Source organism: Haliaeetus albicilla, chromosome 6 (genome assembly GCF_947461875.1).
Source record: "Haliaeetus albicilla chromosome 6, bHalAlb1.1, whole genome shotgun sequence".
NCBI lineage: Eukaryota > Metazoa > Chordata > Aves > Accipitriformes > Accipitridae > Haliaeetus > Haliaeetus albicilla.
Window position 1 is genome coordinate 9,289,975 of NC_091488.1, and position 14,904 is coordinate 9,304,878.

At 41.7% G+C, this 14,904-nt stretch overlaps 1 long non-coding RNA gene across 1 annotated transcript; it reads right to left on the reverse strand.

The window, feature by feature from the left end:
• Positions 1–556: 556 nt before the first annotated feature.
• On the reverse strand, positions 557–13,604 carry LOC138685636 (uncharacterized). Its single transcript, XR_011324960.1, has 3 exons — positions 13,473–13,604; positions 11,691–11,776; positions 557–1,163 (listed from the first exon to the last, which is right to left on the reverse strand). It is a non-coding gene; the product is annotated as an uncharacterized lncRNA (long non-coding RNA).
• Between the last annotated feature and the right edge of the window lie 1,300 nt (positions 13,605–14,904).

Genomic DNA, 14,904 nt, shown 5'->3' on the forward strand with positions numbered 1-14,904 from the left:
ATCTGGCCGCCTTAATGAAATACGGAGTGAAGGAGAACCAGATTACAGACTTAGCGTCTCAAAGAGCCTTTGATGGAGTTCTTTAGGCTGTCAGGGAAACAGCGGTCGGTGTTAGGCGCTGGGTTGGCTAATCCCTTTCTAATGACTTGGGATATGTGAAGCATTTGCGACGGGTGCAAAAGCGATGCCGGGTAGTGGAGACTAGAGGTAGCTATAGCTGTACGTCCTCCTTTAAAGTCACTGTTAAAGCTCGGAAAAGGAGCAGTGAGCAGCAGAGTGTTCGGTGGGGTCTGGTGATAAAACTGTGGCAACTTTTGCATATTTCTGTCTTCCAGCTTAACTGACACTTCTGAAGGGAGAGGGGGAGAGGGAAGGTCTGTAAACAACTGAAGATGGATTTTTTTGTGTGTGTACTGGTTACCAAAGTGGATGGTATAAGGAAAGGAACAGTATAAATCCTGGGTGTTTTGTACCATGATCCACTCAAGTGTTAAATCACAAATTCTTGCCATATGATTACAAAGAAATCACTGAAATAGGCACATTGTGGACAATATCCAAACTTGTCAAAGTTTAATAAAAGAAGAAAAGGTCCTGCTTGTTTTGCATTAAATGTAGACTTTTGAAAAATCTCTTCTCTTAACTTCTCTCTTTCTTAGGGGAAAGTAAAAAATAAAAGGAAACATTTTTCAACCTGAGAAGTGGGTAATCAACAGTTTAGCAATAATAAAAAAGGCATCTACACCAGTAACAAGAATAATTGGTTCTGTTTCTACGCAGAGCATGTTTCTTGCTCCAGGTTATGAGCTGGTTGCCAACTGACGAGCAGCGCAGCTTTGCTGGCAGGCAAGCTTTCCAGTAGCCTCTGTGGAGGAGCATAAAACAGTGTATTGAGCAAGGTGGACTGTTAACTCCATGCTGGCATGTCAGCTCCTGCGTTGCTGTGCAGGCTGCCAGCTGATGCTTCAGCTCTAAGGAGAGAAGAGACATTACCTGTGGTGGAGTACAGCGTCTCACCCATCTGGGTAGGAAGGGGCAGGATTGGTGCAGTTCTCAGCCGTGCTAGCCCACAGTTTTGCAGGCTGCTTCAGCGGCAGTGAGATGAACCTGTGAGCCTTAGAGCCAGGGGTGGATGCTGATGATTGGTTGGGAATGTTTTACTCCTAAAATCACAAAAATGTGTTGAGACCTAAGTTTTGCCTCCCCCCCACCCCCCATTAATGGAGGGTTTTTTCCAATACAGGTGAAAGAAATACCTACTTTGTGCTCTTTATAAAAATTACTCTATAAAGGATAGAATGACAAATACTGCCTGGATCATATTGTGATAGAAACAAGTTATTTGCTTAATATATTGTAAGTTCTTGCCTCCCTGTTGCAAAGATATGTTTTCCAAATGTATGAAAATCTTTTTTTTTCCCCTCTACATGCATGAATACATGCAATATACTCATTTTATGGCCAGCTAGTTGCACTGTTGAAGAAAATAGTGACTTACATGAACAGGAATGCAATTAGCCTATCTGTGAGAACTATAACTTAGAAATACAGTCTTTTTTATTGTTCTTTTCCCTTCTTCCCATTTCTTCCTTTCCAATTTAGTCCATAATAAAATTACCATTGATTTCAGTGGCACAGGCTCAGGCTTCGTTGATGAAAAGGCAGGTGGGAAATGGTTGTGATGCAGTTTGACTTTGGCCCTGTTAGAGTTGTTTTTGCTTGGAGAAGCTCTGGTCTTGGTGAATTTTTCGGCCTTGGCTGGGGAGGGGGGATATCCTCAGCTTGGCTGCCTTTCTCCACTCCTCTTGGAGAGGAGAGGTTAATCAGAGCTGCAGCAGGGATCATGCTGAGCTCTCCTCTCACATGGCTGCGTAGGAACGAAGCTCTTGATACTGTTTTCAAAGAAAGGAGGAGCAGCCGCAGAGAAATTTCAGAAGCTCAAGGGTTACGCTTGTGTGCACACAACGGTCATGCTGTTGGGAGGCTTGGCAAGGTTAGTTGTTTTAACAGTAAGATGAATATTAGGAGTTCAAAAATCAGGTGACTGGCCTACATAATACTCATGTAAAAACATACATATGTTTGCTGCTTCTTGTTGCCTTTCTGAGGTTGGCAGTGCTACCACTCGTTGATACAAGCACTTCTAAGAAGGATGAGCATTGTGTCTAAACTCAAACCCCCAGCTTGCAGGAATTGGAAATAGGTTTCAGAAGTCTATTGTGGCAGCGAAGGCAAAACTACTGTAGGGAGAAAGCTCGGGCAGTGGGTTTGCTGGAAAGAGTAACAGGACTTCTCAGGGAGAGAAGCAGTGCTTTCATATGGACCTGATGAATTGCACAGTTGCTAGGTAGACTATAGATAACCCCTGTATAATGTATCATTCTCCCGAAGGGTGACAAACAAAGTTGGATTTTTTAAGTTATAAAAAAGGACAATGAAGCTTCAGTTTTGATTGGGGCTGTTGGTTCCTGCAATCTTATAGATCCTCCATTTCTTAACATTTAAGTGCATGGATGGAAAACGGTGTATGTGATTGTGGACTGCAGTCATTATATATGCAAAATCGTTGTACGTAGATAACAGAGTGTCTTGAATTAATACTTCAAGGTAAATAGCACTCTCCAGGCGCAATTCTTGAAATAACAAAACAAACTCCAGGTACAATACAGTGGTGCATTTCAGGAGCATAGTCAAGCAGAAGCAATGAACAGTGCTGAAACCTAATCCAAATTATGTTCTTTTGTACAGTAGTACAAAAGTAGTGTGTGTCACTAAATTATATGCTCTGGGAGGTTCGTTTTGAGTTACAGAATTTTGCAGTTTGTGAGGGTAAGAGGATAATTCAGCATAAAATATAAACTGATTTTATTTGATAGGTGTGGTTTATTTTTCCATTTATAGTTGATCAACTATAGTTGATCTGTTTCTGTACTGCCTAGTTACCGGGATTATGACATTTTGTCAAAAATTCTGAATCTGCCATTGAGCACTTTTTAAAAGGACTGACATTTCAACAATCTTGAGATTACTGTTGCGCTTTCCTGTTGGCTCTTTGCTAAGAGGTAGGCAGTGCCCATTCGTCAGGTAGAGAAGGATGGCTGTGTTCATATGTGTTTTTCAGGCTACTTGAAAACAGATTTCTACTGTATTTTCATTTGTATTCATTCTCTTAATTCAGCAGGTTTCAATCTTCTGCCATTTAAAGCCGATGACAAATTTTCTAGTAGTAATGGGAAGAGAACAGGCCTGGTAATTTTCATGCATGCAGTTGGCTCTCGCCTCAGGCTTTCTTGTGCACCGGCAATACCTCACACACACATGCAGTGTGGCACTGGGACTCCTGTCCAGCTGAGCGACCTGATGTGCGTGGCATGGCTGGCCCATACATTTAACTTGATGACTGGCTCTACCTGGCTCATCTCGTCATGGAGCATGGGCAAGGTCTTAGAGCCACCAGGGAAGTGCCTGGCAGGAGGATCTCGTAGGCATGCAGGGGAATCGGGGTGATGCCCTCGCGGGGGGCTGCCCAGCATTGCAGCCTGTCTCCAGACGTCAGCCTGGCCAGCTCCTGCTATGTGCATCGTGTACTCCGCTGTGTGATAGATGTCTGTCATGTTGCACAAGCAGCCTGGTAGTCTGCTACGTTAGGACTGTACTGCTGTTGTAATGCACTGCTTAGTCTGGCTTAAAGGATGTTTGTGCTCAAGAAAGGCTTGGGCATTCCCAGCCCAGGAGTACTGCCAAATCTTTCCAGTGCAGACGGCGCTGAGAAATCAGAACATCAGCTTCTCCTTCCAACATTGTTGTTAATATACTTTGTGACTCCAGGCAAGCCATTTCTTCTCCATGCCTCAGCTTGCCCACTTGTGAAATAGCTACAGTAGTGATTGCACCCCTCTGTACATGAATATTTATCCAAGCATGCAGCCAAATATTTTAAATTGGCTCCTCTTTGTTACCATAATGGGGAGCCTAGAAGCCTAACTTCAGATAGGGATTTGTTGATCGATCAAAAGCTGTTGATATTTAGCCATGGAGTAACAGTGTTATAGAGCTAACGGGAAGGACAGCAGACGACTTTCTATTTCCAGAGAAGTTAAACATTTACTGTTCTTTGGAGCTGTGGGACAAATGTTCAGTAGGAGGGAGGCAGACAGTATCGCACTCTGCAAGACAGCCTCCTAGCTATCCTGTGTTTGTGTGTTTTAGAGCTTGGTCATTCCATTTCTCTGTCAGTTTTTTTATCAGAGAACTCTTTAATCACATAGGCACCTCCTGGACTTGACATTTAAGCATTCTTTTAATAATAAAAAATAATGGCACACAAATATAATGCAAAGATTTCTTGTTAATCACTTGATTTATAAAGTGTTGCGACATTTAGCAATGTTATAGCCAAATGCCTATGTAAATTATGAGTAATAAGAGTTTGACCTCTTTCATGCTTTTCAGAAGACATCAGAGAATTAGATATGGTGTTGGAGAGTTCCCACACATAATATCAGTTATTGCAGTGCTGCATATTATGACCTTACAAAGCTTCAACCTTGTATTTAATAAAAGTTATGTATTTAAATTCTAATGAGATATCATGCATCACTATACATCAAAAGCATACCAATAGCCAAAAAATATTTAGACTTTTCCATTGTAGCACTTGCATGAACATAAGAATTTTTTAATGATGTTATGATAAAAGTCCAATTGAAAAATATCCATGACCTTTTAATCACAAATGATTTTATGTCCTATATCTTTATTAGTGATTACATTATTTGTTGACAGTTCAGTACTTCATGATGCAAATCACTGGTTTGTGAATTGTACAGTGCTATTGTACCTACAGTAGAGCCTTCTTTGCAAAAGTGTATGTGTGTGTGTTAGAGGAAGGGGGTTTGTAGCTGGTTACTGCACAAGTAAGTAAGTGCTCTGCTTGTTTTCTGTTTATTAAAAGGGCTACAAAGGGAACCAATTAAAAAAAACACTAACCTTTAAGTTTTAAAATTATAAGTTATGCCTGTTTTTTTATCTGCTTTGTTCATAGGATTAAGTTTGGCAACTATTTTTTGAATGGTAGAAAACATATAGTAACAGATTGAGAGTTCTCTGTCAGTCACTCTTGGCTTGTGAAACAGTGTGCCACTGTGAGACAGATAATCTCTTGTGCAGCATGTAGTAAAGTACACTACAGTTCTAATTATACGTTGTGAACAACTTAAGAAAAGAAACATTCTCCAAGTCATAAAATAGAATCTTTGATTTTATTTTAATTTACAAAAGTCCCCTTTCTTATAATAATGGAAATAATAGGTTATTTTTTAAATGCTGAACATAGCCGTATTAGCCTGAGCTTCTTTTTGGGCTTCTTTACTAGCAATGTTGATATCCACTGTAAATTTTAAATTGGTTTGTCTTTGTCGGACTGGAAATAAAGCTAGCTAAAGGCCTTGCTATCCTCAAGAGAGTGTATTTTCATTATTATTGTAATTAAGTTAAATACAACTCATTTTACTATTTCAACCATACAAGCTGCATTTTTTTTTTCTGTGGGTAAAAAACCGCTTTGTTCACGAGTAATTCTGAAATAGGAGCAAAACAGTAACATCCTTTCTGGACCCCATATCTTTGAAAAGCTAACAAAGGAGAAAGAACCCCTGATCTAGCGCATGGCAGTGAAGTGATGAATTGCACTGTTCAATCATTGACTTGAACAACTTGACAATACCATCCATAACCTGTGATTTCTCCCTGTCTAACAGTCCCTGAGTGTTACTCACAGAATTTGAAAAAATACACGTATGCTGGAAAAATACAAAGTGAGCACTTACTTCAACATAAAAGTACTTTTGGCCGAAAGGGTTTATCTGTACAAACACCTAAAGAGATGGAGAGAATATCAGGGAAGTAGATCTGATTAGTCATACCCAGTGGGAGAAGGACTGCAGCTGTGAAGTATTCTGTCCTAAACTTAGAAGTAGACAGCTCGATTGTATTTAACTGCTGCTGGCTAATACATTCAGACAGTGCAAACTCTCACGCTTTTCTAAAGACAAGGGTGGGTACCAGAACATGCTTAATTGCAAACGCTTTTTAGATCTGCAGCTGTGGTCAGATAATGTTTAAATGCTGACCCTCGCTCTCAGAAGTAAGGACATAGAGAATTATGCCTGAGCTGCCATTCTCCACCTGGACTTTGGATGTGAAGGAAGTTTCTGGGGTAAGATGCTATCCAAGTGAAGTTTCCTTCTTGCGCAGCTTCTAGAATGGGATTTTTTTTTTTTTCCAGAAAGGATAAACTAGTGCTTTTTGTAGCAGTTAGGAGAAACTTATCTAAACTCTACCTATGTCACAAAGCTCCGAGATGTCAGCTTTGACAAAAGGTTTGGCTTCGGGGACTGAAGAGCTGATGACATGTTTAGCTGTGTGACTGCAAAGTTGGTTGACTTCCTGAGCTCCAGTGATTAGTCACTGTCCATTAAAACTGAAAGAAAAGTACAGTGAAAAGGCAGAATCTTACATCTGTAGCAATGCAGGAATACTGGTCCTTTGGTGGTTTATAGGATATTTTGCTTATGGGCAAGAGGAGCAGATTGCTCTCAGATGCCATAGGGGCATGCACATGAGCAGCAATTCTGGCCAGTGCCAGTTTTGGAAGGTCAGACAATGTAGGTTGAGGGTGAAATCGCCTCTGTGCAAGGATCCTAGTTCTCGTGGAAGCACAAACTTCTTACACCTAGCTAAACACAGCCTGTTGCGCCAGAGGGATATGCAGCGCTTTGTGTGGGGTCAGGCAGCACCTGGCTGAGCAGTTGTTTAGAGATTTTTGTGGGGTACAGACCACATCCTGAGATCTGCATATAGCCCACAGTTCGTGCAACTTACGTTTTAGCTTAGAAGAAGGTTCCCAGACCCACAGACTGCAAAAGTAATAATTGACATCTGTGGCTTGTTGCAGTGCTGTGTGAGTCTGCAAGGCGCTAAAAATTACCTTTCTGCGCAGCTGTAGAATGCAGAAGACATAGTAGAATCTCAGTAAATCCTAGCAACATTTTATTTTAAGTTGAGGTTCAGCCAGGAAAGCTGTCTTTTGTTTGTTTGTTTTTTTAGAGAATGATCTGGTCCTGAAAATGGGCATTTCTTGTGAAAATGCCTTTTCAACAAAGTACAGCACTGTACAATGGCACCATAGCACACACTGAATAAATCATACGGGGAAATGACTGAGCTTCACCTCTGTACGTCACTTACTAAAATCAGTTCCTTCAGGCTTGAGAGCATGGTTGGAAAGAAGAGCAACAGCAAAGCTATCTCTCTCCCTCTAGTGCCTACAGAGCCAGACTTTTCAGAGAATGACAGCTCAAAGAAAGACTGAAAGAAATGGAAAAAAAAAAAAGGTGTCTTTCTGCAGTGTATTTAGGACAAGCAAAAGCACATCCACAGCTAATTTTAAGCAGCCTTCAGAATGCAGTATAACACCTTATTAACTCACTTGTAGTTAATCCTTGCATTCTGGTATTTTTAGATCCATCATGCAATTCAGCAGTACTTTCAGCCCATGTTTCCTTTGTAATGGATGACACTGCTGTATTTCTCATTTTAATTTAGAATTAGCTTTCTGACAATAAGCCTTGCTCACACACAAAAGTTATACTGATTTAACGAAATTAATTTAGAAATTGAATTAGTTAAACATGCACACTCTTCCTTCTCCTCCCCCTAATGTGGCCGTCTTAATTTGGCTAAAGGGTGCCCTTTGTCGCAGTCTAGGTGGAACTGGTAAAGGCCTGCCTTCAGCACTTGCCCCATCTGATCCTCTGCAAGGGGAGGAGGGTTCGGTCTGGTTGAACCTCTTGCAATCTGAAACTGTAGGAGGGTAAAGTCACCTTCATAGATTTAGCACGCTTTGCCAGAGGGCTACCTCCCTTCATCAGTTTTGCAGTGCCAGTAGCCCTGCAAGTACTGGATTGCAGCAATTTGAATGGATGGGGTTTGAGGCTTCTGAAGACAGTGCCTCTTGCTTTGGTGGCTTATTATTTTTTGATCACATGGGAACTCAGGGTATGGCTGTATCAAGCGTAAACAGTCCTATTTTGTCTGTGCCTGGTTTTATCTTGATCCAGTATCTCCCAGCCAGGAGGCTTAAGTTAGCTTTGGGCTGCCTCTAATGACCTGTAAATGAAAACAAAGTCCTCTAAACCGTGGTTTCTCTCTGTTATGTATTATCTAATCAGGGCGCTCTGAACAGGCCTTTGGAAACCTGTTCTCTGCACAAGCGCACAAACTAGACTTATCAGGTAGTTTGTGTTAAGGCTGCTCTGAAGCAGAGAGAAACTTAGAGGTCTTCTGGATGATTTTTTTCCTAAATGTATAATGTGCTTACTTACAGAGACATACACAAAAACCCCTCTTTCTCTCTTTAGTGTCTTGTAGGGCACTAGTCAGAGATACAGTACATAAAATACCAGTACAGCAAGAGGTAAGAATTTAGAACAAGGGATAGTAATGCCCCACTGAACATTTTCTGGAGGAAAACAAGGAATGCAAACCAAAAGCAATTCCTCTTCCTTTGGCTTGCTAGTATGTAGGTAAAAAGAAAACTAGTATTTCTAGGAATGGGTTTGTGTACATGGGAAGCTGCTGGGAAATCAGTGAACATATGTACTTAAAACCTGATTATTCTGCACCTTTCCCTGCATAGATCCTTTCATTCCATACAAGGAGTGTCCTTTTGCAGTTCAGCTTAATCTGTTTCTAAAAGGTGAAAAAAAACCTTGGAGGACCACATGGTCCTCCAGTGCAGAATATCTGCTGCAGAATAAGCTGGTCAGACCCATTTCGCTACGCACAGAAGTTCTAGCTTAATTGCAGTTAATCCAGTCAGAAAAGAGCAACAAATCTCTATGCGTAAGAGGTATTTATCAGTCTAAAATGTGACAAGAAAACAATGAAAACTTCCCCAGAGAGTGCTGAGTCTGAGCCCTCATCTCGAGCTCTCCCTCCATTCTACCCCAAAGTTTGTTGTTAGAGAGATTCACAATTTATGTTTGTATTATATCACTGCTTTGTTTGTAACGTTACATTACATGAGGAAATTGTTTCTAGGACTTCACTGTGCTGGTAAATTTTATACCCACCTCTTGGAGAGGGAGGCAAAAGGACAAGTGAATGACACAGCAAGTGTTTATCAGTTGCAAGTATTTTACGTGGGTGCCTGGGTGTGCGTGAATTTAGACTCTTCACATGCCCTGAACTGCATCTAATCTTGATGCCCAAAGAAGCTGATGTGAATACAGCTCCTGTGCACATGCACAAACACGGGTAGTGGAGGTGTGTGTCTGTGTACACAGTAGATAGCAGCAGGGAGGGCTGAACCTGACCAAGGCCATTATTCTCTCCTATGATAAGAGAGAAACCACAATAAATCACAATTTTCAGAAAGTGCAGGACAAGTAGCAAAGAGCAGTGAAGATGGGGGCTGTCATCCGATTCTCCCCCCGCCAAAGTCAGAAAGCCTGTCTTTTAGCCCAGAACAATTTCATTCAATAGCCGTTTAGTCTCTTCTTTCAGAGTGCTGTTTGATTTTCAAACACAAAACTCTCCAACTATCTTGAAGTGATTAACTACCCTAAGCAGAGCAACCTGCAAATGGTATTTCTCCCATCTGACTCCAGTGACTCAATATGTCAAAAGGCCTTCCCTACCCTCCTAATTTTTTAAGGAGTCATCTGAGCCCCTTCTCGCAACGGCTGATAATCTTCTACAACCCACAAATAACTGTTCTTAAAATGGGTTCATCTCTGAACAGATGTGGTTTGCCTTAATAAGTATGATGCTGCAACAGGAAACCAACTTGCTACAGAACCAGACTCACTATTTACAGTAGTCCTGGACCATGGGTAGAAACTTGTGACAAATTTTGACTCAGAAAAAAAAATATGTTAGTCATAGGAAAAAGGGAGAAAGTTAGAGAAATGAAAAAACTGTGGGAAGCCAGAGGAAGCCGGACTGCTTTTAAATTGAGGCAGGAGAAATATGATCCATAACTTGTCATGACTAGTGGGAGTAAGAGCTAACTAGGATACCGATTAGGCCGCTGGAGGAACTCTGGTTTAAGGACTCTTACTAAAAGGTGCTTTTTATTGAACCTATTGCTAGGGCAGGCACTTACCACTTTAATATTTGTAGTTCAGCCTGTATTTTTCTGCGTGCATTCTGAGTGTAAAAAGTTATAGTGAAGATAGGAAATGAATGTATTTCTGCTTAACCCATGAAGAGAGGCTAAGAGCCTTGCTGAAATAAAGTAGCTTCCACAATTTTTGTAATCAGAATAGAGATTACATTTTGAGGGACTCAAAGGTCTCTGCTTAGCACGTAATCTTGCACCCTTTGCACTGTGCGCTCTGCATGTGCTTCTGTCACAGACTGAGCATGAAAGGCTGGGACAGAGCACATAATTTCTTACTGTCATGGGAGAAACATAAATGACAAAAGCGTTTCCAGTACATTGCTAGGAGGATGCTGAGATGCCACATATACATTCAGAAATTAGTCTTCTAAACAGAGAAAGGACCTGCAATTTCTGTAATTGCTGGTTTGGTGCTCACGTCCACAGACCAAAAGAGAGGGAGCTCTCTTCCTCTTAGGTAAGGAAGGATGATGGTATCAGCAGGGAGAAACTACTAATCCAAGATGAAGGGCATAGGGAGAAGTCCTCTTTGTTTTGGAAGAACAATAGGAATTGGTTATGCTCATTGCCCCAAAAGTCTTGCTTTAGTCTCTTTTTTTTTTTTTTTCTTTGTGTAATCTGTACTTTACAGATTTATGGAGTATAAGATTATCTCCTTTGACCTCCTTTATATCACAGACCATTCAGTTTCACTGAACTAACCCTGTTACTGAGCGTAACATGTTCAATGAAGTATACCTTGTCTTTGACATAGTGTATCTTGAAGAAAGTGTGCGGTCTTGGTCTGAAGATACCAAAAGATGGAGCAGGCAAGGTTTCATTTCAGAGAGGAATCACTTTCACAGTTTGACAATGGTGCTGCTCTTAGCTCTATTTCTGCGCTCCTCCACTAGATTCCATAACAGGGCAGGTCATAGTTGACTCTTAATGGTTTTCAATATTTCACAGATTTGCCGTAACATCCCGAGAGACAGATTTTCCTAGAGGTATAGAGATGCTATGCTTGAAGTGGGTCTCTATAATACACTTACGCTATGAATTGTGGTAGAACTTGCCAGCTGAGCATAGAAGGGAAAGAAATTTAAATATAAATTCATTACTGCATAGCTATAACAGTGAGGATAAATTCCCTCTATTTCCAGGCATCTATATTATATTCCCAACTAGGGATACCGTTAGTGGAGACAAACTGAGCTCTTCTGATCACTTTCTGCTGTGAAAAGGGTCAATCCTCCTTGCTCTTCACACTCCCTCCTACATGATCCTGACTCACCCTTAGGCTGACTTTCATGTTCACTGCGCTGATCCAGCTCATTAACCCGTCAGAAAACTGTCCCTTTTTTACTTCTCTGGATTTATTTTCTGCCAGTTCAGTGAGCTGAATCAGCTCAGCGAGGGGTCAGGTGAGTGTCAAAAGTCCTGTAAGGAAGCATGGGTGAGCAACATAGAGGTGGAATTAGGGGAAGGGAGAGGAAAGAGACAGGAAAAAGCACGCTGATCTCACCTTGTCTGGTTGTATCTTTAGGAAGGCAATTTCCTTAGAGTTTCTGGGGAGTCAATGTAGAACAGGGAGTTTCTTCAGAAGGGTGGCTAAAAAGTAAATAAGGGGAAGTGATCTAATTTAGACGCATAGGTTTGGCAATGTAAATATGCCTGTTCTTTACTGCAAAGACCCCTGTGGATTACAGCTTTAAAACACAGTTAATGAGTAAATGCCTGGAAAGCCAAAATAATGGTCTCTAAATGCAGAAGTAGTCTTTGGAGAGCTCTAAAAGGTCTCAAGTACAATCAGAAAGACCGTGTAAGTCCAGAGAGCAGAGCATGAGCACCAGGTGAATCGGCTGTGTGAAGTCGGTGTCGAGCAAAGGTTGGTGAAGCTGATGTCACTTGGAATTTGCTCAGGCTCTGCCTGAAGAGAAAATCAGGAACAATCCTCTCGTGTACATCTTGTTTTCAGTAGAGTAGAGTTTCCCCTGCCGTTCCCAGCGTGCCACCAGCTCTCTCCCTAACTTTGTTTCTCTCTTGCTCTTTTAACTTCTGCCATTATTTGTAAAACTACTACTGAAAATGACCTACATAAATAAATAAATTGAATGAATAAATTATGAGGGAGAGAACGAATGTGTGAGTGTGTGTAGGTGGATAACATAGAGAACCAGGCTGGTGGGAGCAGCAGGAGCTATCAGTTCATTTGCTGTCAGCGGCAGAGCCCCAGGGAGGGTAAGGACATTAAGTACCTGATTGTGCAAGGTGCCTTCATCTGTCATTTTTGGAGATAATTGAAAGCATTTCCTTACCTTGCCAGTAGAGGCTTCAAGGAAGGAGGAAGGCAGCAGCAGCCTAAACCTGTGATTTTCAGCCTTTTTTTTAAAGTTTGCAGATCCCTGAGGATTTCTGCTGTAACGAATCTTTTCATAATTACCTTTCATGGAGCCTTTTAAAATAATCAATGGACCCTCAGGGGCCTGTGCAACTGAGTTGCTGGCTTTCCGATAATGCAACACAGGAGAAACTTCCTTCTTGCAAGAGCAAGGCTGGAAGTGTAATTTCAGAGTTGATATTGGTTGCATCCTCTCAGGTACAACCTTTTCTCCATGGAAGACACTAGCTGTTATGTTACATAGCTGAGCCACTGGCACCTTGCCACGCCACCGAACCCTGGGACATTTTCTGTACGAGAGCATGAGGTGAACTCTGCAGTGCAGGAGGGGTGCAATGCTCCCTTGAGATTTGCCACATCTTGTCCCAGAGATGAAATGTGCTCATTGCGCTGTGTTGTAGAGCCATTTGTGCTGGCAGCTCTTCCCTTCAGGATGGGGCATATACAGCTGGAATTCAACTGGTTGCAGAAAGACATTGGTGTTATTAAATGGATAAATATAGGAAAAAAAAAAGGTGGTTTAATTATCAGGGGCATTTGCAGTAAGTACTTAGTAATCCTGACACTGCAGCAGTCCTCTCTTTTTTTTCTGAAGTAGTTCAAACATTTGTATGATATTTCCAGAGTGTAAGATTGTATTATTGTACCTGGTAGATTGAGCAGCTTTTTAAAGAATGCTTGGAGATGTGTGTCCAAATCTGTGTATTTTGTAGGAGTACAATTTCCTCTTGCCTTTTCTAAGTATGTGGCTCTATAGAACTCTTCATAGGAGTCTAGATATCCCTCACAAATGGTAAATAGTAGGGCTAGAGCTGAAGAAATTGTCTTGAATTTCCCTTCAAAACAAATGTAGCTTGTTCCTGTTCACTTCTAAAAGATCCAGTTGTTGCCCTGACACGAACTTACTCTTTGCAGTTGTCCATTGGAGCTGTTGTGGGGGATCCAAATGACACGCTGTGCAGCCAGCCATTGGGTAGATTATCCACTCCCCTGGAGAGCACTGGAAGGGAAAATAGGATTTTTCAATTTTTTGCAGTATTCAGGGTAGCAGCAGAGGAGAGAATAGGATATAAAAGATGAGGTATTGTTGGTTGCAGGCTCTGCCTTTGAGAAGATGTGATGTTCTGAATCGATTTTCACTTTAAACTTGGCAATTGTATATGCAGGAATAGGGAATTACAATAATAAAGCCTGGAATTCATAAATACACTTATAACTCTGGTCAAGTGCAAATCCCTCAGATAGTAAGAAAGGGGCACAGTCTGCCTATCAGTCACAGGTAGAACAGTCTCTAGAGATTGCTCTACAGTGATTGCTCTTAATCAACCCTTTATTCAGCTGCGAGATGCTGTTCACATATAAAGTAGGCCAGGCCGTCATCTGACTGTTACTGACAGCCAGTCCAGTGACTGAGTCTAGAGTTTGTTGCGGATGTGTATCTAAGCCCAAGGTTACCTAAGTTAACACAAGAAGGAGGAGAGAATTAAAAGGAAAATTTGGGCAGTTGCACCAGAAACCTCATTATCGTGAATCTGTGAGCCTCCAGAACGACTTGTGAACGTCCCTGCCAGGTCAAAGGACATTGCCCTCCATTCCTGCGGAAAACACTGCTTTCTGTAGGACCTGATGGGTCAACATCACTGGCATACTGCACGAGCTTGCTTTGTGCCAGGGCTGTGCAGCAGCATGGCCAGCCCTACCAAGCCGTTTTGAGCCTGGGCTGTGGCCGGTACTGATGCAGGAGCTGTGCTCCTTGCTGCCCTGGATGTGCCACCACCTTTCTGTATCTTTCCTTGCCTTGGATATCTTCTGTTCATCCTCACAGCATAACGTCTTGAAGCAATGGAAGAAGAAGTGAGTCTTGGCCATAGGCTGCTACGGGCAGCAGCGAAAATGCTGCCCTGTTAAGAGATTATGCGTGTTATCTTCAATCTGCTCTCTTTTTCAGGTGGTTGAAAACAACAGAAATATAAAAGTATTTACATGACACAGAACTCTCCATCCTGCTTTCAGAGAGAACTGAGCAATACAAGTACTTAAGGCCTCACTGACAGTCAGCGGGCCGGAACTTACAGACTATTTTAGGTGGAAGACCAAACACCATGCTCAGTGGGATTTCTAGAAGACTTCATTACTTAAGGTTCACACTGATTTAAGAGCAGGCACCTAACTACATAAGCACTTTTATAAACCTATCAAGTGTGCATTTGTATGTGTAGATGTCTAAATATTTATTTTTGTGTGGCGCTTAGTAACTCTGAAAATAAGGCTTACTATCCAGCTCCAGTCCAGAAGCCTGCACAGTCATGCGAACACGGCCCTGCCTCTCAGCAGGGGT